The sequence below is a fragment of the Solenopsis invicta genome, chromosome 4 (genome assembly GCF_016802725.1).
Source record: "Solenopsis invicta isolate M01_SB chromosome 4, UNIL_Sinv_3.0, whole genome shotgun sequence".
Lineage (NCBI taxonomy): Eukaryota > Metazoa > Arthropoda > Insecta > Hymenoptera > Formicidae > Solenopsis > Solenopsis invicta.
The window spans coordinates 6670746-6692669 of record NC_052667.1 but is presented as its reverse complement, the minus strand read 5'-3'; the positions used below and the strand labels follow the sequence as shown (position 1 = coordinate 6692669).

General features: G+C 37.9%; 1 protein-coding gene across 8 annotated transcripts in view; it reads left to right on the top strand.

Annotated features, from left to right (window-relative positions):
• Positions 1 to 675: 675 nt before the first annotated feature.
• The window catches only part of LOC105196261 (glycine-rich protein 5), a 155386-nt gene continuing 134137 nt past the window's right edge, over positions 676 to 21924 (top strand). For 3 of the 8 annotated variants that reach the window (XR_005574652.1, XR_005574651.1, XR_005574649.1), the window contains exons 1-2: positions 690 to 2036; positions 2445 to 2598. The gene's annotated coding sequence lies outside the window, so the exon portion shown is untranslated. Of the gene's footprint in view, positions 2037 to 2444; positions 2599 to 21924 lie in introns of all 8 variants that reach the window. The other 5 variants (XM_026136893.2, XM_039448597.1, XR_005574653.1 and 2 more) reach the window with 5 other exon arrangements.

Genomic DNA, 21924 nt, shown 5'->3' with positions numbered 1-21924 from the left:
AGCCCTGCGTGCAGGAACAGGAGCGGACAAGGACGTCACGGAATAAAAAGACTTGCATGTTGACATTTGTGAACGACAGTTAATAGCGTAATAAAGTTTCCTTATATATATTTTTTTTTGTGAAACGTAACGTTGTAGAATATTACAAAAATATGCTTGGCACTCAGCTCGATGAAAACTAAATAAGGGAATAACTTTTATTTTTTATCTCCTTTTCAGAGTGAAATTACACGATATATTTTTCTGCTCATAGGGGGAAAAGGAAAAATAAGAAAGTGCGCAAGAGTATTTAAAGACAGGAAATAACGACCTGTCTCTCTCTCTGTATATTATTTATACGGATCATACGCTTCCGCGATCAGTCCGCGTTACAGCGCGTAATCGCTTCCGTTTAGCGCATTCCGCTCGAGACCCGTCGAGCAGATTGACGCGATTAGCCTGATGCATCTACGTGGATGGGCCGCGTTAGCGCCGAGGTATCTCAACGTCATTAACCGAGGACTACGTCAGGAAGCGGCGAACGTGCTCGCGTGTTTGTCGCTCAGACCGCGTCACCAGGGCAATTATTAATAGCATGCACGTCTTTTCTGAGATGTCAGGGCGGGCAGGGGCAGGGGCAGGCGCAGGAGCAGGGTCAGAGGCAGGGGGTACGGAATGGGGGGCAGCGCACATCACCAGGTAGAGGGGCAGACAGGTAGGGGCAGGTGGACAGGTAGGGTAGGTTGTACTCTCTCGTATCATCCACCCCGCGAGTAAAAGCAGGAGCAGGCGAGCACCGGCAGGCTGCCGAGTAAGGAAGACAGAGAGAGGCGAGGCGAGTCGGCGCGCCAGGGAGAGAGACGGCGAGCGTGCGGCGCCTGCGTGCTTGATTCTTGAGAGCGAGCCCCTCATCCGAAATCCAGGATCCCAGTCGCGAGCGCGCCGCCGGTACAAGCCATTCGCAGGAGCACGGGCACGACGGTCGCCGACCTGGCCTGGCCACCCGGCGGCGAGGGGCGCACTCCACCCACTCTCGCGAGTCGCGACACGTTACTCCGCGAGCCAACAAGTCAGCATCCACGAGGTCCCGATACCGGCCGGTGTTCGCCTCTATCTCGCCATTCGCGCTCCCGGATCATCGTTCCTGGATCATCCGTCGTCACACCTCGATCCCTGGATTCTGGATCGCACGGAGGTGTCGAGCCGGGCAAAAGTTCGCCGCGTGGATCGTGGTCGGGTGTCGATCTCTCTTGGTCTGTTTCTTGGTGAGGATCGAGGACGAGTTCGGTGATCGAGCGGAGGAGATCGAAGAGAGTCGACGGACAGGGAGAGCGCGGTTGAGTTATCGGTTGTTGGCAGGACCGAGACTGAGTTGATGATTTTGCTCAACGAAGAGCGATCGAGGTGGTGCGCATTAGACGTCGAAAATTTTCGCTGGATCGGAACCGCGACGAGCAGAAGGAGAGCCGATCGGCGATCGGCCCACCGCCGATCGGGAGTCTCGCGGGAGCGGAATAAAAAATTTACTCCGCGGATCCGACCGCGAGTGGTTCCGAGTCGTTAGATTACGAGACAGTAGTCGAGAGGGAAGACCAAGTCCGGGCAGTGGCCGGATGTCAATGAACTCGCGTGAACGAAGCACATTGGAGAGATGAAGTGTGACGCGAAGTTCGAGGGAACGAGTGTCCGCGGAAATCCGGACTGCCTTTCAGCGGGGATCGAAATAGCCAACAGGTCTTTACGAAGGTAAAAGCTACGTAATGATATTCAACGATCCGCATTCGATCCGGCTCTGAAGGGAAGCGCAGCGGAGGCGCAGCTTCCGACCAGCGGGGAACTCTCTAGCGGTTCGAGAGGAAAGAGAGAGAGAGAAAGAGAAAGAGAGAGATGCTCGAAAAGTGATATCGTCGAGGAGAATTGAGCGATTTGATAAATGTGCTGCACTGATAAATGAATTACGAAGCACCGATATCGCGCTGTTGTCTGTGCTGGGATTACTTAGGCGATTGAGAAAGTTGCGGAGAATTCAGGAGTCCGCCAGGATCGAGGTGGCACAGGTGAGGTCCCGGCGTTTATATTTAAATAGAGTAGAGTCGTCGATGGAATTCTGAAAGTATTGACATTTGCTGGTCAAACGCTATTGAATATATAATAAATAATTCATCGTGCGCGACTTTATTCGACTTCGCATTCGATACGGTCACGGTTAAATGAGAAAGTTAAGAGAAATGTACGTTAAATATATCTACCGTTTTATCTTGGTCGCTACATTCGTTGGCGTTATACGTATTTTGTTCGCCTATAAAACTATGTGAAAATTTAAAAACGCGCCATTTTACCGGCAAGTTCTCTTTTCAGACGCGTACGCGTACGCTTTTCTTATTCATTTATTTCCTTTATGAATTACTCCCCCGTGGAAAATCGCATTTTCACGTTTATTGACGTGATTATATTTCTGCACGAAGGGATTCGGATGCACCGGAGCGGAAGCGTTTCGCCTCGTTATTCGTCCTGGCCATCACAAATTTACCACTCGGACGGTGATCACGCTAATAAGGACCGACGACATCATACCGGCCACCGCAGCATAAATTAATTTGTAGGAGCGTACACATATTGGTAAGTCCGTTGTTCCGCCATATCATCTCCGTTATTCCACGAGAATTATTTAGCGTTCGTTCGGGAGAGACGAATACTTCTTAATTCAATAAGCGGATCATGGTTTCCACTCCGTGAAACTACGTTACTCGCTATCTATCATTATTATATCACGAAGTTCGTGATGTAATCTAATTTTTAATTCGACAGGGAAGGGACGCGATATGATTTATTTGCGCGTATCTTTTAGTCGCGCGATTGAGACACTTCTTTCTCGAGGAACGTGTAAGAAGCGAGAAGAAGCGTAAGATTTCTTCCTTACGGTCAAAGGTTAATAATTTCCGATACAAATATATATTTAGTTTTATTCTGGTCACACACGGACAGGCATGTGCACGCCTCGTTAACGTCCGATATCTTCACATTATTGACACTTGCCGCCTACTATCTCTGGCAGATATCACAAGCTCTGCCTGATTTCTAGACACGAAAACACGTTTAGACACTCTTTACGCGCTGCGGGGATTGCGATAAAAGGTAACGACAACTAAAACTTAGAAATTGTTTGCAGTAGCTGAGAAAGCTTTTCTTAGCAAAGAACAGTATGTTACACTAACGTCTATAGATAGAAGGTGGTATTACAGCCTCCCATTCACATTTTGTTTGCGATAACTTTGTTAATAATTAATATTTTTAATTGAAAACTCAGCGATTACATTCGTCAACATGTTGCTCAATCGATTCTAGACTCAAATTCTTGCGGAGAAAATTCTACAGAATTTGCACGCCAAAACGCTAGAATTGGAACGTTTTCGTTAATGCTAATAGTTAAACAAATGTATCAAAAAGAAAAATAATAAATATTTCTACAAAAAGAAACTAATAATTTTTACAAATTTCAATTTTAAATAAAACTTTGTAATTATTCCAAGAAATTCTTTTTGCCAAAGTAAGCTACTTAGAAATGTGTAGAATGTTGTAGTTCATAGTTTTATGAGAAATTTGTAGAAATCGCATAACAAAGATACAAAGATTTACAAAGATTTAGAAAAGTGTTTCAACACTGTTCTAACATTTTCGTGTAGATTTTTATAGCACTTCTTACGTTTCTTAAATAATTAAATATTTTTTATTTAGAATGCTTTATTTATAAAAATGATTAAAAAAATTAGTTTTGTTAAGAAAAAACAATTTTTTGTTATGAAATTAAACATTTATATAAAACAAAGAGAAAATATTACAGACTACATGCAAACACATGTACGTGTATATAATCTTTCCGCATATAGACTGTAGCGTATTGAAAATTACATGTAATGTAAACTATACATGTAATGTAATGTAAACTATTGGTAGTAGAACTAAAATCAACTTATCAAAATAATTATGCGATAAGTTGATCGTAATTCTACTGCTAATCTACAGTTTATATTACATGTATTATAGATTTTCTGTACTGCAGTTTATATGCGGAAGCTTTGTGTGTACATACGTAAATACATTTGCATGCGTATTCTGCAATATCTCCTCTTTATTTTAAATAAACTTCGAAAACTTTGAAAAATAGGTATTGTACCTGCGGAGGCGTTAAAAGCTTAAGGGAGCATCGTAATCCCATGCTATTGTTTAACTTTGCATAACTCGAAATATACACAGTCGAATAAACTATTAAATAACAAAAAGTACTCCAGTGCACGTAGGAGCAAGAGAGAGTCGTTCTATGTGTACCATGTAAGCTATTTTTTATTAAATTATGTATTTGATGTTGTTTTGGATGCAAATCAAAGTCCAAATTGTAGCTCGACGTTTCAGTCATCCATTATTACATGTTACACCTTTCAATAATAACAAATTAATTTGTTATAAGCCTTTCTGTAACATGCAGCGAAAGGGATGATTTAGAAAAACGTACCTGAGGTCTTTTAAATTGTCTTAAAAAATATCGAATTTGTGAAAGTAATCAAATTAAAGTAATCAAGAACATAAGAAACTATTAACTAATATTTATTTTAATAATAATTAATGGAAAGTGCGGTTAAATATTTTATAATTAATAAATACTCGTAACAATAATGAAAAGATAAGAACACCGGGATAAAACTGGCTTGAATTAATTTTTGTATTGACGTATTTTTATTCATAGCAATTACTAGTTTTATCATTATCACTTATCAATCTTTATTAGTATTATTTCTTGTAAAATTTGTAGTGATACTACGAATTAGAAAACTTGATAGACTTTATAAAAATATCGATTTATAAATATATAAATATATATATATATATATACACAAAGAATATGAAATATTTTACAATAAGTTTTTTATGAAAATATAACAACTCAAAATAAAATTGTCAGCTGTATAAGTTTATGAAAAATTCACATCAGATGTACTTGATTTTCTCAAATGCTGATAGGATAAACGAAACAAAATAAAACTTGTTAAATTTTTGTCTATATTATTTATTTATTTTTTATTTTTGTCACTAAATCTCGATTATATGAAGCAAAAATGTAAAATAATGAACAGATACGCTCTAGAAAACCGGTATGCATTCAGCAACTTTCTTCTACATTTGCGTGACGATACGCAAGTTTAAAAAGAGTAAGGAAGTATGCATAAGTAAATATAAGTATCTTGAAAAAGTTCGAAATGTTCAAAAGTAAATCCATCTTACAACAGTGGTCGATTATCGGTGTATTGGTGTACTGGTGTCATAACGGCGAGCTACTAAACAAGTAATTCCATAAATAATCACTAAAATTCTTTGCCTAATAACGTTGATATTATACAAGTGGCCATTAAAACAACAAGAGCCGTAATACCGTCTTCTCCTCCGCTATTGAATCATACGTGTAGTTGTTTTTCGTCTCTTCCCGTTGCATCGAATTTTGTTAAAGCCGCAGAACGAAGGCAACAACGCGCAGGGTACTTACGCACGTGTAAACGTATAAACAGGGCGTCCACGCGTATCCTTACGTCACGCCGCGCCACGCGTGCAGTATGCGATGGGATTAAGCGCCCGAATTGCGTGGTTATCGATCGCGCGAGCCAATTAGCAGCAACAAAGTAGCTTTGTCGCAACCGGCGCACTTGTGTACCGAGTACAAGCGCGGGGTAGATGGCTTGGCTGAATAAAGGAGGAAACCGCGGCAGATAGAACGGGTGGAACTACCGCGTGGGAATCGGACAGGTGTTCCGTTTTTCTTCCTTTCTTTATTTCCTTTCCGAGTCGCGGCAATTACTTGCATCCCTTAATTGGCGATCCTACGGAGGAATCCGCCGTGATGCATCGGCACCGCCGCGCCGTTTTCATCGCGCGCCGTTATCGCGACTTTAGTTTCGCGAAGCAAAGCGCAAAGCGAGTTTCTTGTCGACGGCACACATTTCTGTCGATTAAGATGCGCGCCGCGGGTTCGGTTGATCATTACTTTCCCGTAATTTGCATAGCGAGCGCGGATGCGGTGTAATGTGTAAATAATTCATCGGCCGCTAACGCAGCCGCTGTACTTTTTGCGATGTATTCAGCGACACGAATCTGAATGCATTAGCTTGACGCGAGAGGCTCGTCGTATGTTATCGAATAAGGTTGAAAATAAAATTACAGCAAAATCCAATTGTCGCCGCACGCCGTGGACTTCAGTGTATTCCTTTTTTCTTCGCGAGGGACATTCGTCAATCCATCTTCTTTTAAGAACTTCGTTTGTCCTTTAAATATGTAATTTGGATCCCAAAAACGATAAATCTTTCGTCAGATCAATTGATATGTCGATCAAATTTAGACAACGTCGGGAGAGAAAGGGACACATTTCTGCAAGTACGTTCTGCAAAAAAGTTTCATAATTTTAGTAGGAGTTATTACAAAAGCAGAGATGTGCTTTTGCTGTTGCTGCAGACAGTGATGTAAACGCTCGCCGGAAGATTAATGTTGGCGCGACAAGGAAAAATTATTTTCAGGGACATTAGTATATATTGTCACTTTGGAAAAATATTTCTTTGTCGTCATCGTCATTTTGTATATCGGAAGTTTGTACGTGTATCGCAGTTGATACGCGATAGGCACGTGATATGCATAGTAATTGATCAGATGCCAGCAATGCATAGTCAGTTAATTATTTAATTAAACATCGTCCTTGAGTTTATATTGAATAAACTTAGAAATATACGCATCAACATCAGCCTCTCATTAGCCCCCTTTTTGATTCTATTAATTTTCGAGAGTCCTTCCATTTTTTGTTTTTAATTAAACAATAATAATGTTAAATAATTGGCTCTAATAGAATTGTAGACAAAGGGAGGTTTAAGAAGAAGCAATGTAAACTCTTCGATTCCTATGTTACGAGAAGTTTCTTTTGATTTTTGAAGTTATCATCCATCATACTTTTTTTTTATGCGAGAAACGTGCATTATGGCGAACAGGTGAATCCGTAGAAAATGCAGGCCAACAAGAATGCCTCGTGCTCTTCGTCAAACCGTAGAATAGTCGCACTTTGTCTGGCATAATAACATCTACCGCTCTTTATGGCTATGCCTATTCTTGAATCTGTCTTTCGCATAATGGCCAAGATTATTGTGCAGGTTACTGAATGCAACCCTGTGTGAGAGAAATTTTGAAAGGAGGATAGGAATTTGGTATGCACGGCCCTCAATTTATTCCCAGAGGTAGAGAGAGAGAGAGAGAGAGAATGAGGATTAAAGATGAATGAATGTGGCCGTAATTCGGCAGTTATTCAGTAGCATAGATAATTCATTAAATTAGAACCACGCCGGGTAATGAATTATATCTTCCAGAGATTTGCCGGCAAAAATATTACGATTTTGCCTCATCTCCACTTGGGGCAGGGATTCCACTTTTGGAAATTATTCACGGAAATTGGATAAACAGAGAACGATTTATACAAATATTATTACTAATTAGACGAAAGACGAGAATTGTTCCAATGCGACGGCGACCGTGTCTGTCTGAAATATTTGCATCTAGAGTGATTTTCGCTAAGGATTAGAAACGTATTGAAACGTAAGATCTTTTGGCGAAATTTTTCTCTTAGAAGTTATGTTATGCAACATTTCTCTGCCTCTATTACTTATTCTTTACACGCGCACGTGCTCAAAGCGCGTAGCGCGTAAGAGCTGAGTCTTCGAATATGGAAAAGTTTTCGACGTACCAAATAAATTTGAGGGGCAAGTTTAAAAGTTTATATCGAGCATCAATACGCGATGGATTCCGTCATGATGCCAAACTGTGTGTCTCCCAAACTAAAATCGAGCGCGAAATTTTCTTGCGATCGTAGCAGAGGCTCGTCCGGGATCAACTAACAAATAAGACGATTTGCATAAAATAAAAAATCAGCTACAAAATTATATATTTTCAATTTTTTTTATCGCTTAGAATTTTTCTGTGTTCAGAAACTTTGGAGATATCATTAGAAATATTATTTTACCTCTGTTTAAACATTAAACATAAAATGATATCTCTAATGTTTCTGAATACCGCCCTCTCGAGTAACAATTGATTTACCGAAGCAATATTTCGATATGAAAATTTCGATTACAAAGCCATTCACAAAATCCCACGTTATTATTTAATTTTGCGTAACTCGAAACGTGTACAGCCGAATAAAATGTTGAATAACAAAAAAAAACATTAGAGTTTATTTACATTCACATGATAATGCACTAAAGTTTAAAAACAATAACGAAGTATGTATAATTAAATGCTGAAATGTATCTTGAAAAAGTTTCAAGGTGTTCAAAAGTAAAAATGTCTTGTGAACAATCGTCATCTGTTGTTTATTGACATATTGGCGCCACTAAAAACCGGCAGGCTACTAAACAAATAATTTCACGAGCAATATCGTTAAAATTCGTCACCTAATAACGAAGATAATATCATAGCAGCCACAATATCCCTTTTTCTTCTAATAATGCATTACTTTTACTCATTACGGAACGAGTCAACTAACAAGTTACTTTTTCCAATAAATAACGTAATTATAACAAGTTACTTGCCAAAGTGACTAACCCTGACGCTACCGTTGACGTTATGAAAAATTGCAACGTTTTATCAAATCGTTATAAAAAAAATAAAAAAAAATAATAAAAGTAATGGCAACTCATTATTTATAACGCGTTACTCGCCATCCCTGATAAAAATAAACGTTCAATTTGAAAAACAAGAACGCTCGCTATTTCACAATTTGAAACATCTCATCGAGAAGACGAATAAATGGGCAACACTGCGTTGACGTGAAAATGGAGTTTGCGAGAGGAGATGAGAGCTCGCGATCGCGAACAATCCGTCTCGAAAGGACCGATAAAAAATTTATTTGACGCCAAACGCGATTACAGCCCCGATGTTCGATCTATGTTTTTCTATTGATCAAAGCTGTCGCGTTCCTCTTTCGGCTTTTCACGGGCTGAATCCAAGTGCAAACTGGATATAATGATAGCAACGGGGTGTGCAGCGGGCGGTCTATACATCGACAAGTTCGCGCGCGTCGGTGGTATAATCCGCCGGATACGTTTGTGATTTATAGATCTGCTTCGCGTACCGCGGTTTAGCGTATCGCGGAGTACCCCCTTTTCGCACGCGCGTTACGTAAGATGAATGTACGAACGGTAATTTTTACCGTACATCGAGAAAGATCCATATGCGCTCTCTGCACCGATCTTGTTTATTATAATCCGCTCGTATATACGTATCAGGTTCATTTTACTCCATCGAGGTGCAAAGTAATGGGAAGCACAGTCCGTAATACGCTTCATATTTCTCCATATTTCATTTCCGCGACGTGCATGTTTACATGCGTGAAATACAATAAGCTTCACACGCGCGCCGCTCGAGGGGAGAAAAGTAACGGAGGTATATACCTCATATATACATTCATAAGCAAATGAGTGCGAGGGGAAACGAGTAGTCGGGCGTAATCCACGTCGGGGTGGCGGGAGGGGGAGGGGCGTCTCGCCGCGTCACGTCGCCGCCGTTTTCGAGATCCACCCTGCCTTTATTTCCGCCGTCTATTTTTTTTTTTTTTTCTTTTCTTCACATCGTCGTCGTCGTCGTCGTCGTCGCCACCAAGTTTCTCTAAGCCGTTAAAACGGAGCTCTAAACGCGGCCGCGCGATGACTTCGCCGGCGCTTTCTTGGCTTTCGCGCGATGCGGCGTCCGTCGGTCTCTAATACGGCGAGTGGAACGACTCGATGAATAGGCCGACGCATCGCCGCCGTCGCGCTTCCCTTTACGAGCAGGTTCCTCGTTAAGGTAACTGCGATACGCCGCCGTTGATTCCGGCGAAACGAGGGATCTGGGAATACCACCTCCGAAGGCCTTTCTTAATTCCTCTCGCCACTCCTCGTGCAATCCTCTTTCCCGCGTCTTACCGCCGAAAGATTACGGAAATGAAGTGCTCTGAGAATGTTACGGTGGAAAAGAGAGAAAGAGAGGGATGCTCTCTCGCGAATCTGTATATCTTTACAAAAGAAGCCCGATCGGCAGATTTTTACGTAGCATCGAGATCGATTGCTATGCAGATTGTTGCGAGGGCTACAGTGAATTTATTCCCCTTTTGAATATTCTTACATTCGTGGCTCTTTTTTGTATAACAAAATTTGCTATAAACGAATTTGTGAAAAACAAAACTAATATTTGCACGATTTTTTCTTGCAAATTGTACAGTAAACAATAATGGATATATTATTGATAATATTAGGTCATTTTACATGTTTGTAACTTCCGAAAACTGTTATGATTATATTTCTCTCTCTCTCTCTCTCTCATATTTTTCCTTGAATCATAAAACTGCCGTGCAGCATAAAGCAGACCAGGTTTCCGTGAGAATAGAGAATAACTATGAAATCTTCAACTACAATGTTGACAGTTGTTTCATGAATTTTTTTCATATGTTCTTTAATATTGTAGAGTAGAAAAATAACGTCAGGCGCGATAGATCCACTAACAAGATGCTGAAAAAATATATAAAAAGGGAGGAGGGAGGAGGGTTAATTCTAGCCTGTTAATTTTATAAATTTGTTATTTAATACATAAAAATATATTTCTTTATTTCGTTTATCAATTTATTTTATAGTTAACTCCTTTCTCAAGGGGCAGTGTCTGAATTCTGCTATTATTGCCCACATAGAGAAAACCATTTTCTTTGGACTTAATAAATTTTATTGCAACCAAATAATTTTATTTGGCATTGTCCAGACAAATCAATGTATGGAATCAATAGGTACAACTAATAATAGTGTTATTTTTGTCAAATAATAAATGTTGTTTAAATAAAACAACATTTTTTTATTTGAACAAATAATGTTTTATATAAGCATATTGCAATTTTCAATGAAACAACTTTCAGTCAAATAAATGGGAATACTGATTCCAATTAAATTTTTCTATGTATGGAAATTTTTGTTTTGGAGCACAATTTTTCAAATGCTCTTTTTGGCTTGCAAAAATATTAATTATTACAAAATATGAAACAGTATTATAAAAACTCCTATATCATCCAAAAGAAGATACTTTCTATTTTGTATTCATATATTAAAAATTTTATTTTTAGCTTTTGTTTGAGAAATATTAGAGGAAAAGGTAATAATATGGCATCTATTTACACTTTATTCAATAACTTTGTTAATAATTAATTGAAAACTTGATCGATTCTATCCGTTAAAGTGTTGTTTAATAGATTATAGATTCAAAATTATGAAATATTTATTAAGACATAATTTATAGAAATATAACGTCACTGCGTAATGTATGGAGGAGGAAACAGGATGATAATACGGCTATCCCAAAAATATATTTGAAAAATTGATTTTGTTTAAAAAAAAAACAGAATTTTCTTACAAAATTATATATTTTTAATTTTCCGTTGTTTAGAATTTTTCTGCGTTCAGAAACGTTAGAAATATTCTTTTATCCTTGTTTAACATTAAAAAACAAGGATAAAATGATATCTCCAATATTTCTGAACGCAGCCCTCTAAGGCGGCAATCGCTTTATCGAAGAAATATTTTAATATGAAAATTTCGCTTAAAAAACCATTTTAAACCCCATGTTATTGTTTTACTTTGCATAACTCGAAATGTATACAGCCAAATAAAAAGTTAAACAACAAAAAAAACAGTCGAGTGTATGTACATACATTCGTATAATAATACGCTCAAGTTTAAAAACAATGGGGAAGCATGTGTAATTAAATGTTGAAATGTATCTTGAAAAAGTATCTTTGAAATGCTGCAAAGTAAAAACGTCTTATAATAATTGTTGTCTATTATACATTAGCAGGCATATTAATGTCACTACATAATGACGGGCTACTAAATACTCGTAAATGATTCATTTAGAATTCATCGCCTAATAACAAATATAAGAGAAGGGTAATCCATAACGGGGTAATAGTCATAATACTACTTTCTCCTCTACCCAAAAATGAAATTGGGTGCCAGTTGGGGCGACCTTCCCCTGCATCTTTCACCCTTGCGGTGCGATACAGCGCCAGTGATGTAAGAATAGATTCGCAAATTAAGCACTTTGGCAATCTTAACGAGGCGAGTACCCTCTTGTCACGTTCGCGACAAAGTTATTTATTGATAAAGCTGCAACCGTAGTAGTCGCTCTCACCGAGGGTTAATTACACCCCGGAGGTTAATTTGGGCCATTCCGGAGCTTAACGAGTTTGTACTTGCATCCGATAAAAACCGCCCTATTTTTCCGAAGGCGTTATACGAAACGTACCCGCGCATATCTCGTTTGAAAAAGTTACAAGAGCAATTACAAATTTTTTTTTTTTTTTTTTTTACGAATAGAACGCGCGCTCGCATAATATATCCGTGAAATACAAAAAAAAATATATATTTTTTTTTACGCAAATTTCGCGCAAAACAGTTCCCGTTAAGAGCAATTATGTAATCGGTAACTTTCGTTTTTTAACGAGATTGTTAAACCGGCGAGACTATTTCAACGTGTTAGCGCACAATTTTCCGGGGAGAGTATTTTGTTACGTTATTATAATTACACGCGTGTCATACGTTGTTTCTGTTTACGTCTTCACGTAAAACGCGCGAGAGTCGCTCGTTTTCAGCTCTTTTTCAGCCCGTGGAATCTATAATAATGCGCGCCGGGGCTATCGCATTTCGGATGACTATATTCCACGGAATATAATTACTGTCGGACAGAGGCCGTAATAAAGTTTTCTATTCCGTCGTTTCCGAACGCAGTTCTCCCGAAGAATTTCAGATGAAGACATTACACGAAAATTTCCCCGCCGCCCGTATCCAAATACGTCAGCCGGCCGCGGGAGTTGGGGATCCGTTATGTCTCGGACTGCGCGATTTTATAAGCACTTTCCGCTCGCCAGGCTCGAGAATTTGGCGTGGATTTAACATTCAGGATGACGTTTCGGAGCCGCGGAAACGCCATTACACAGTAACATAGCGGCAGACTCGTGCATTTCCAACGTGTCTTTGTAATCCAGTCAAGCTTTCGTAACCGACTGCACTTCTATGTTGCAGACATCAGTCTGACGAGTTTCACGCCAGCGCTCTGTCTCTCTCTCTCTCTGCTTATGCTTAAATTCTATTTGTCAGCATATATTTGAATAAATTTGAATCGAAGCGCAGTCGGGTGTGTAACTGCGAGTTCTTCTCCTTTCGTTAGAGTTTTTTCATTAAACATTATCCGTGCAAACGATCGCTGCAAAGTTGAAGAAATTAATGACTTCGCGCCTAACGACCGACGCGATAAGAACGTTCGGAGGAGTGTGTGAGACGTTCGCCGTCGCGCTAAGTTGTTAAACATTTAATTGCACGAGTCGAGACTTCGGGCGAAGGTGAGAAGTTTGACGGCATGGTATGTGGCGCGCTCAAATCTAAATCCTTTTTTATAACATCGTATAGAATACGCGTGACATAAGTTTTTCCTTTGATAAATGGAAATTATATGTCTGCACACGGAAAAGGTCATTTATTAAAACGGTTAAGTAATCATTTTATTGATTCAGTGAATCCATAACTATTATTATGATGAAAAATTTAGCTAGACACAGATAAAAAAAAAATAGTTTTACGTTGCACTACCAAAATTATTATGCAATAAGACATTTAAGCATGATGCCACTGCTGCAAAAAGTTTAGACGTTCTAGCAATCAACTTGAATGTCCGAGTTAAATTTTTTAATGGTTTAACATATTTATTTTCCGATCTGTATTTGAGCAAAATTCTTCTTTCCGTGCGCGAATAGTTGCAAACACTAATTTATTTCAATTGCAAAACTTTATTTTAACATAGAAAGGAGACTGTTCGTATATTATATATTATATATTATATATTATATATTATATATTATATATACGAACAGTCTCCTTTCTATGTTAAAATAAAGTTTTGCAATTGAAATAAATTAGTGTTTGCAACTATTCGCGCACGGAAAGAAGAATTTTGCTCAAATACAGATCGGAAAATAAATATGTTGAACCATTAAAAAATTTAACTCGGACATTCAAGTTGATTGCTAGAACGTCTAAACTTTTTGCAGCAGTGGCATCATGCTTAAATGTCTTATTGCATAATAATTTTGGTAGTGCAACGTAAAACTATTTTTTTTTTATCTGTGTCTAGCTAAATTTTTAGAATAAAATTGTTCTTTCCGCGTATTTGTTATAACGACACAGCAGACTTGTTGGTATAGGCAGTAAAACGACTTTCTGCGAAAATCAATTAAAGCTGGGGTTTGACGCTTCAAATGCTTCGAACGTTTGACCAATTGGAACGAAGAATCCTACGAATTGATCAATCAAAGAATACCTCGAAGTGTTCGTAGCGTCAAAGGCTGCTGCCTAAATCTTTCTAAATGAAGAAAATTGTTGCGTTAGCAATTTTTATTTTAGTAAAGAATCAGTTGCTTTAACAATTTATTTGCGTTGCCTTTAAATATAATTTTCTCGTTGAAATATCAAATCTCCTTGGTTACAGACGTTGATTCGCTGCAGCTTTTTTGAATCAACCGATCTCTTTTTTTTTACGTACATGAAATGTATCATAGAGTTTCATTTCTCCTTTTCATATTTCAATCTACTTCGTACGAATATTTAATATGATTTGTATACGCGGGATTCGATTGATTTAGAAAACTGGCTATTTGCATATTCTTCGTTATATTTGTGAAATCAAATCAAATCGTCAAATTTTAATGGCCTTGCAAATTTCTTAACATACAGCGAGACAACCTTCTGCGAAAATCAATTGGATATACGTGGATTAAAATTTCTATATATTTATTTTTGCTGCAGTAACGAAGAAAACTTGTTGCTCCGACAACTCGTTCACATTGCTATTAAGTACAGCATTTCTTTGTTGAATTATCAAATCCTAATTCTTAATTATAGTTGAATATAATTGAATTCGCGTAGCAAGCTTCGCTGAATCAGCCGATCCACCTTTTTCCTTTCTTCTTTCCACGTATTTCAATCCACTTAGTACGAATATTTATTACACTGAACTCAATTGATTTATAAAACATTGTAAATTGATTGTATCCGTGTATCACGATTGTAGATCTGTCGAATCAATCAAATCTTTTCTTTTGCGTGTATTTAATAAAGTTAATCAAATTTCTTCTCGACGCAGCAAATAGAAAGCGATCCAATCTATCTAAATTATTTTCAATCGCGAATTAATACCCGCGTTTCAATACGGCGCGGCGTAAAAAAAAAAAAATTTTTGATGGATTCACGAGACGTAAGAAAGAAATACGAGGACACTGAAGCATACTGCGAAAACGGAGTTTTGCGTGAAGGCATTCGCAAGATTATTTTCATCGCCGATGTAAGAATTCAACAAGGCCGTCTATTTTAGCTCCTCCGCGCGAATTTAATTCATCCGTCTCCCAGCTCCGTGGTCCATTAATCAAGCCGACGTTGCCCGTTAATACGTTAATACACGCTTGTGTCAAAGTTCATAGGGCAGTCCGAAGGTATCAAAAAAGGTATCGAAGAAGAACCAAGGGGCGCGCAGTGTGCAAGGAAATAACAAAGAAGACGTCACTTCGCGCTTCGCGGGACAAGCGAAGAATGACGATTCATTATTTTCTTATTCTTGTCTCCGCCCGGCCATCTCCGCCATTTTTATTACCGTCATGTAATGTTTAGCTCATTTCTCTGTGGGAAAAATGCAGCATGGCGCAATCGCGCCCGCGCGCGCGCGCGCAGCCGTTGCATCTCGATGCGGCGCGCTCAGAGAAATGTTCGATTTACGTGCGATTGCTGGATCCACTTCCGGCGCAAATACGTTGCGTGAGAGATCCGCGAAATCTCTCGCGAGACGTGACGCGCATAAATCGGCGCGATCGGCCATCGAGCTCGGGAGATGCGGATGTCTGTTAAAATCGCGCGCTGCGCGATGATAAAAAAAGGAGAGAGAGAGAGAAAAAAAAATACGTGCGGTCGTATACATTCGACATGACCGCCCCGTTTTTATCACGCGAATATTTGATATCGATTCGCGCGATTCGTAAATATTTGGGTGGTCGAAACCAAAGCGTCCGGGGCGCCGAATGAATTCGCTCGCGGTTACGCGCAAGGTGCCAATAAGGCGCGACGCGTTGCTGCGTGAAAGTTTTATAGATAACACCGGCGGAATCGAGGTGGCGCGTTGTAATTAATGGTCGACGACGAATTAAATCTTCAAGAACAGAGCGCGGCGGCGCGGCGAGGAATCTTTTCCCATCTTCGGGAAACGCTTGGTACAATTACTTCCAATTATCGCCGATTTCCCGGGGAGCTGAGGGATTAAGTTTCTCGTTGTCGATGCACTCGATACGATTCCACATTTCTCTTTATAAAAGTCCCCGAGACGGAATATCGCGCTCGCTACAAACAGCGTCAATAGCGTCAATAACGATTATTTAACGACCGTATGCACGAACGGCAGAACGCAGTGCGCCTGGTTCAATCGAAATCGCGTCGTATTCACTTACACAATATATACATTTATACAGGAAACCTCAAAATTTGCGTATCAAAATTCTATAGTTATCGAACAATCAAGCATTATACAATAGCCGTTTGTAGATTTTTATTTCAAGCATTAATTTTTTGAGGTTTAAAGCTGGTCAATCGTTGCTAACAGAAAGAGATAATTGTAATTATCAAACTTTAACTATTAATAGTTATTTTTAGTGCTAATTATATATTTATACACTGAGAAAAATCGTTTAATGAGATCAAAGTTTAGTTAAATAGTGATCAAAAAAATTGTCTAGTTATTAGTACAAAAATTGAGTTACGGATATTTAATTATTTCTATAACTAGTTGGATGAAAATAATTGTTTAATTAAGGCTACAAATTGTTTGATCAAAACAACTATATATTCAGTAATTATAACTATAATAAAATTTACTTGATCGCTATTAACTAAACTTTGGTTGATTTCATTAAACATTTCTCTTACAATTAGTGTAGTTGTTATAACCATGTAAATTATAAATATTACATAGGAAAACGATTTTGTTAAAGCAACGAGGTATTGAGCTCGATACAGGTCTCAAAATAATTTTAGTGGACCATCAAAATAATTATGAGGGATGTTGTTCAAGCATGATGAGCAATGCTGCAAAAAGTTTTGACATTCTGGCAATCAGTGTGAGAGTTTATTTTGATGGCCAACAATTATTTTGATGAACTCTCAACAAAATTATTTTCAGATCTGTACCCAGCGAAATTTTTGCGCGACTCACCGGCATGCAAATGTCTAAAATTGATTAGTTTATGATTGGCCAGCTTCAAAAACCTTTATATTCCAAAAGTTATCATTTGAACTAAAAATCTACAAATGACTATTTTACTTAAATTAAAAATCATAAAGAGGGCATCAAACAAACGTCGATCGATTACTCAATACAAAATACAAAAATACAAAAATTAAATCAAACGCCATCAAAAGTAAATTTATTATACCTAATGAAAACTAGTTTCAGCTTTATAAAACTTGGTCTTTTTCAATCGTCATTCTAACTGATCTCTATAACAGTTATATAAAATGTGTGAAACTTTACGAACATTGCACAAATAATTTCTTTCATTGAGCGGTTGTCACGAACTTATAAATCGATACTATATGTTTTAACCTTAGTTGTCGACGTAATAAAAACTCTAGTGACACGTATCCAAGTCATGAGTGCTTAAATTAAATTCATACTTTATTTAATTTTTCGAAAACTGTCTTACTGCAGCATTTTGATTTTGCGACTCCCTGTATACAGGACTGTGCAGGATGTAAATAAATTCTTTCGATACGAGCATCCCGTGCGTCCTATTAAATTACACATTAGCGATGCATATGTTCGTTATTGATCACCCATTCTCATTTTAAGTCGGAGAATATTTACGGCGGGAAACGATCAATTGCATCAATTGTTTCTGACTTATATTTATTCCCTCTCGTCGGAGTAATAGTCTTATTGATTAGCGGTCATGCCTTTGAGTTATATAAACGTGTTAAGTTCCTTAGTAATTCTATTGTTCGCCAATGTGAAAGAATTGAAAGAATAAAATGATTACGTGAGATAACGCGAAACTTAGCCAACTTATTAAGTAAATCCTACCCTAATTAAATTAAGCCTTTTATGTTAAAAAACGCGGGCCAAGCCTTTTATATTAATGTACTAACAAACAAGGTGCAAAATTCACGTTCACACGTTAAAAAAAAAAAAAAAAACGTGTAAGCCCGGAAAAAAACTCGTTCCTCTCTTTTTCAGGGAATATAATTCCGTTTTACGCAGCGTATAATCTTTTGTATGCGCACTCCCACGGCAACATTCCGTGGCTCGGTCCGAAAGATAAGCCTTTATTTTTCCGTCGATGATTTCTACGTACGCAATGCGTAATCTTGTGATTTTTTTTTTCATAATATCCAGCTTTAGCGTCAAAAAGATTCGAACCGACGGCATCAATTCATATTCGCATAAAGGCTTGCGCGAACATTGATCGCGTCTCATATATCAATTATTCTTTCTAATATCTTTTCATAAGGTGGAATTTGTCACAATTTGCTCTAATAAGATTCCATGACTGTCCGGACTAAATGGACAGGGTGTAATGCAAATTTAAGGGAGAGTTAATGATCCGACAGCGAGAGGGTAAACTACGCATCTCCGTTCGCGGAGATAAATTGAGAAGCATTAGGGAAACCCGACTCCTTCTACGCTTTCTTTAATGATTTAACCTGTCACGTGCCTCTTGCAGTCTCTAATTGTGGCGTACACGCCATTTAGGTGCACCCTCGTTAAGGATAACATCATTTAAATTTATGAAATTAGACGCAAAAAATCTCACGCTGGAGAAAGGGGAGTTCTCGAAAGAATAATCCTCGCGCGGGAAAGGGACTAATAAAAACATTTCAAGATGAAATAAAGCAAGAACGTGCAGTCGGATAATTTAACAATAGCAACGTTCGTTTGTTTTTATTTTTCTTTCCTATTGCTTAAGAATATATGCCACTTCTCGAAATATTGTGAAAAATATAAAAATTGCACAGAATATTTTAGTATTATATTTGAGTATTTGTATAAAATTGGAGCACAATTCACTTATTATTTCCAAATTTTTTAATTTTTTGTTTACTCTTGTTTCTTTTTTTTTTTAATATAAAATCGCATTTTGCAGCACTTATTTGTAAATTTAATGGGGAAGTAGCGTTACCATTTAAATCAACATTTTTACACGTACCAATAAAACTTTAATAAGCATTCGTGCAAAAATTTATTTAGATTTATTTTCAAAGTTATTAATTTAAAACGGCAGTAAAATATAGTGATTTTGGCTGCAAACGTCATTATAAATCAAATATTTCATTATTTTCCTCTTTGAAGCTAGTTTCAGGGCCTTTGGACATTCGCGACCAAAATTGTTGATTGGAAAAAAAAAAAATAAAAGAGATAAAGAAGCCTTCAGTTTTTAAATTTCGGTAACTTTTGCTCGTATTGTATAGCCAAACAATCTAGTATGGGCTATCTACATTAAAACTGCAAACTTTCTTGTATACACATACATAAGATTTTTATATTAAACATTGTTTTATAGATTGCTTATTTTAATTACAATATAATTGTGCATTTATACATATATTTTTCTGTTTTTATTTTTTATTTAAGTACTTTTCTGCCTTACCCTTTCAGTGCTGTGAACGTGCAACTTTGAGAGTAATCAAAACTAATAAGCAGAAACCGTCAAAAGCGGAGTATTTCATCAAAAGTGTTCTCAGCACTGAAGATTTAAAAAGAATAAAAAAGTTTTAAGTAGAAAAAAGTGTCGAGTTAAAATATTTTGCTATTTAAAAGTACGCGACTTTGGGAAAAGGAATACGAAAGAAATACAACGCGGACGATTCGGAAGCTCTCCGAATGAAAATAGCGCGAAGGACCGACGAATATAATATATACGTTGTTTTGCCGAAAGCTGAATAATTTAACTGTGAAGTACGACGCAGTCTATTCTGCAGTGAATTTTTTTCATCAAATCTTCCGCGCGAGATTGCGTTGCACGAAATTCCGCAGACTCCATCGCGAATCGCTAATATATTTTACAAAAGGCTGTGCGTAAGGAAGGCACGGTCCACGGGCTTCGTGCACGCGCCGGCATTCTGAAAGAGAAAGAAATTCGTTTTCTCCGCAATGGTAGCGCGACCGCGAAACAGCAATAAAATTTTACTGCCGCGACGGTATCGGCGCACGTAGCTTCACCGCGAGTGAATCCGTCGGCTCGAGACGGTGCGACACGAGCGAAAGCCTTCGGAGAGAGACTTGGAGAAAGACTTTTCGCGAATCGAAACAGACTTCAATGGGCTCGCGAAGACAATAATTTTCCCGTGCACTTCGCGAAAGCGTTACCAGGCGGTACGTCATCTTCGAAATCGGCGGTAAATTTTCCTAAAGCAAAGAACGGGGAATGGGGAAAACCGCCGGAATTGCCGCCGGGAGTTTTTCACGTTCGACCGAGCGAGCGACGCATTTTTCTGCTCGAAGAAAGGAACTTTGCATCGCACGGAATATCAGCTCTTTGTGACTAATCCCCATTGTTTCTTCAACGTTTTTTCTTTTTATCCGTTTATCTAATACGCGCGATTAGCCACGCACGCGCGTCAGTTCTTTCGCGTTTTTCAAATTTATTTATGCGCTGAGAAAGAAAGCTGCTCACTTGACTAAATTTTCTAACTTTATTGAATTTCTTTTGCTTTAAACATTTACATATTTAAATTAAATATATATATTGTTTTTTTTATTTATATAAATATACATTTTTTTTATTTACATAAAAAATAGATACATAGTTAAGTTAAATATATGAATGTTTAAACTGAAATTCCAGTATTTTATGTATTTCACTCAAATACATAAATAGTTGAACTGAAAAAATTTAATATCGAGTTGAAAAATTTTGTCAAATTAATAACTTTTTTTTCTTACTGTACGTGCTTCATTGCAGTCTCCATAAAGGATTTTTTAACACTACGTCAGTTTAATTACCAATTTTATTTCAGACGATACGTTAGTAATGTTTATGCAACACGACTGAATTACACGTACTTCTCTTTAAAGAGAGAGAGAGAGGGAGAGAAAGGAGTTCGTTCCCGCAGGGAAATCTAGCGAAACAATTAACAGACCAAAATCAATATGTTTATAGTAACGTTAAAATCAATAATTATTTCGCCACATTCGCGCGTTGCATTCCTACTTTGCATCGCGGACCTCTTCGTTATTTAAGTCTCCTACAGTTCGTAATGCGTCGTTTAACATTTCCCGATGTATGTTTTGCAATTAGACGGAGCGCAACTATGAAATTAAAGAAAAATATCTTTAATACTTTAAAATGCATTAAAGACCGGGAAGGGCCGCTACGAGAGCAAATAACTTGACGGTTTTCCTTTTAAATGAACACTTTTTCACCCAACGAGAGTCAACGCGGGTCTGTCTCGAAGCTTTTAATAAATATGTACCACTTTTTCGTATTAAAAACGTAAAAATATCAGGAAATATTACTGCGTGTGCAACAAATATTATTTCTTCTCGGTAAATGCGTCTTGATTTGATACTGCAATTTTACTGCTCGTGCGTAATCGATATAGCAATTTTTCTTCCATCTAATGGATCTTTTTCACGCATGTATGCCGGCGGACTTCCCCGATATACTCCACGACGTTAAAAGATCAAGCTTTTTGCCGTAATTATTTAGTAAGCTGCCAATAGGAAACCATAATTCTCCCCTGACGCTCATTAAGGCACATGGCGCTTGATTACCGACAAATAAAGCACAACTTCACAAAAGCATGGGCTGGCAAAATCAATACT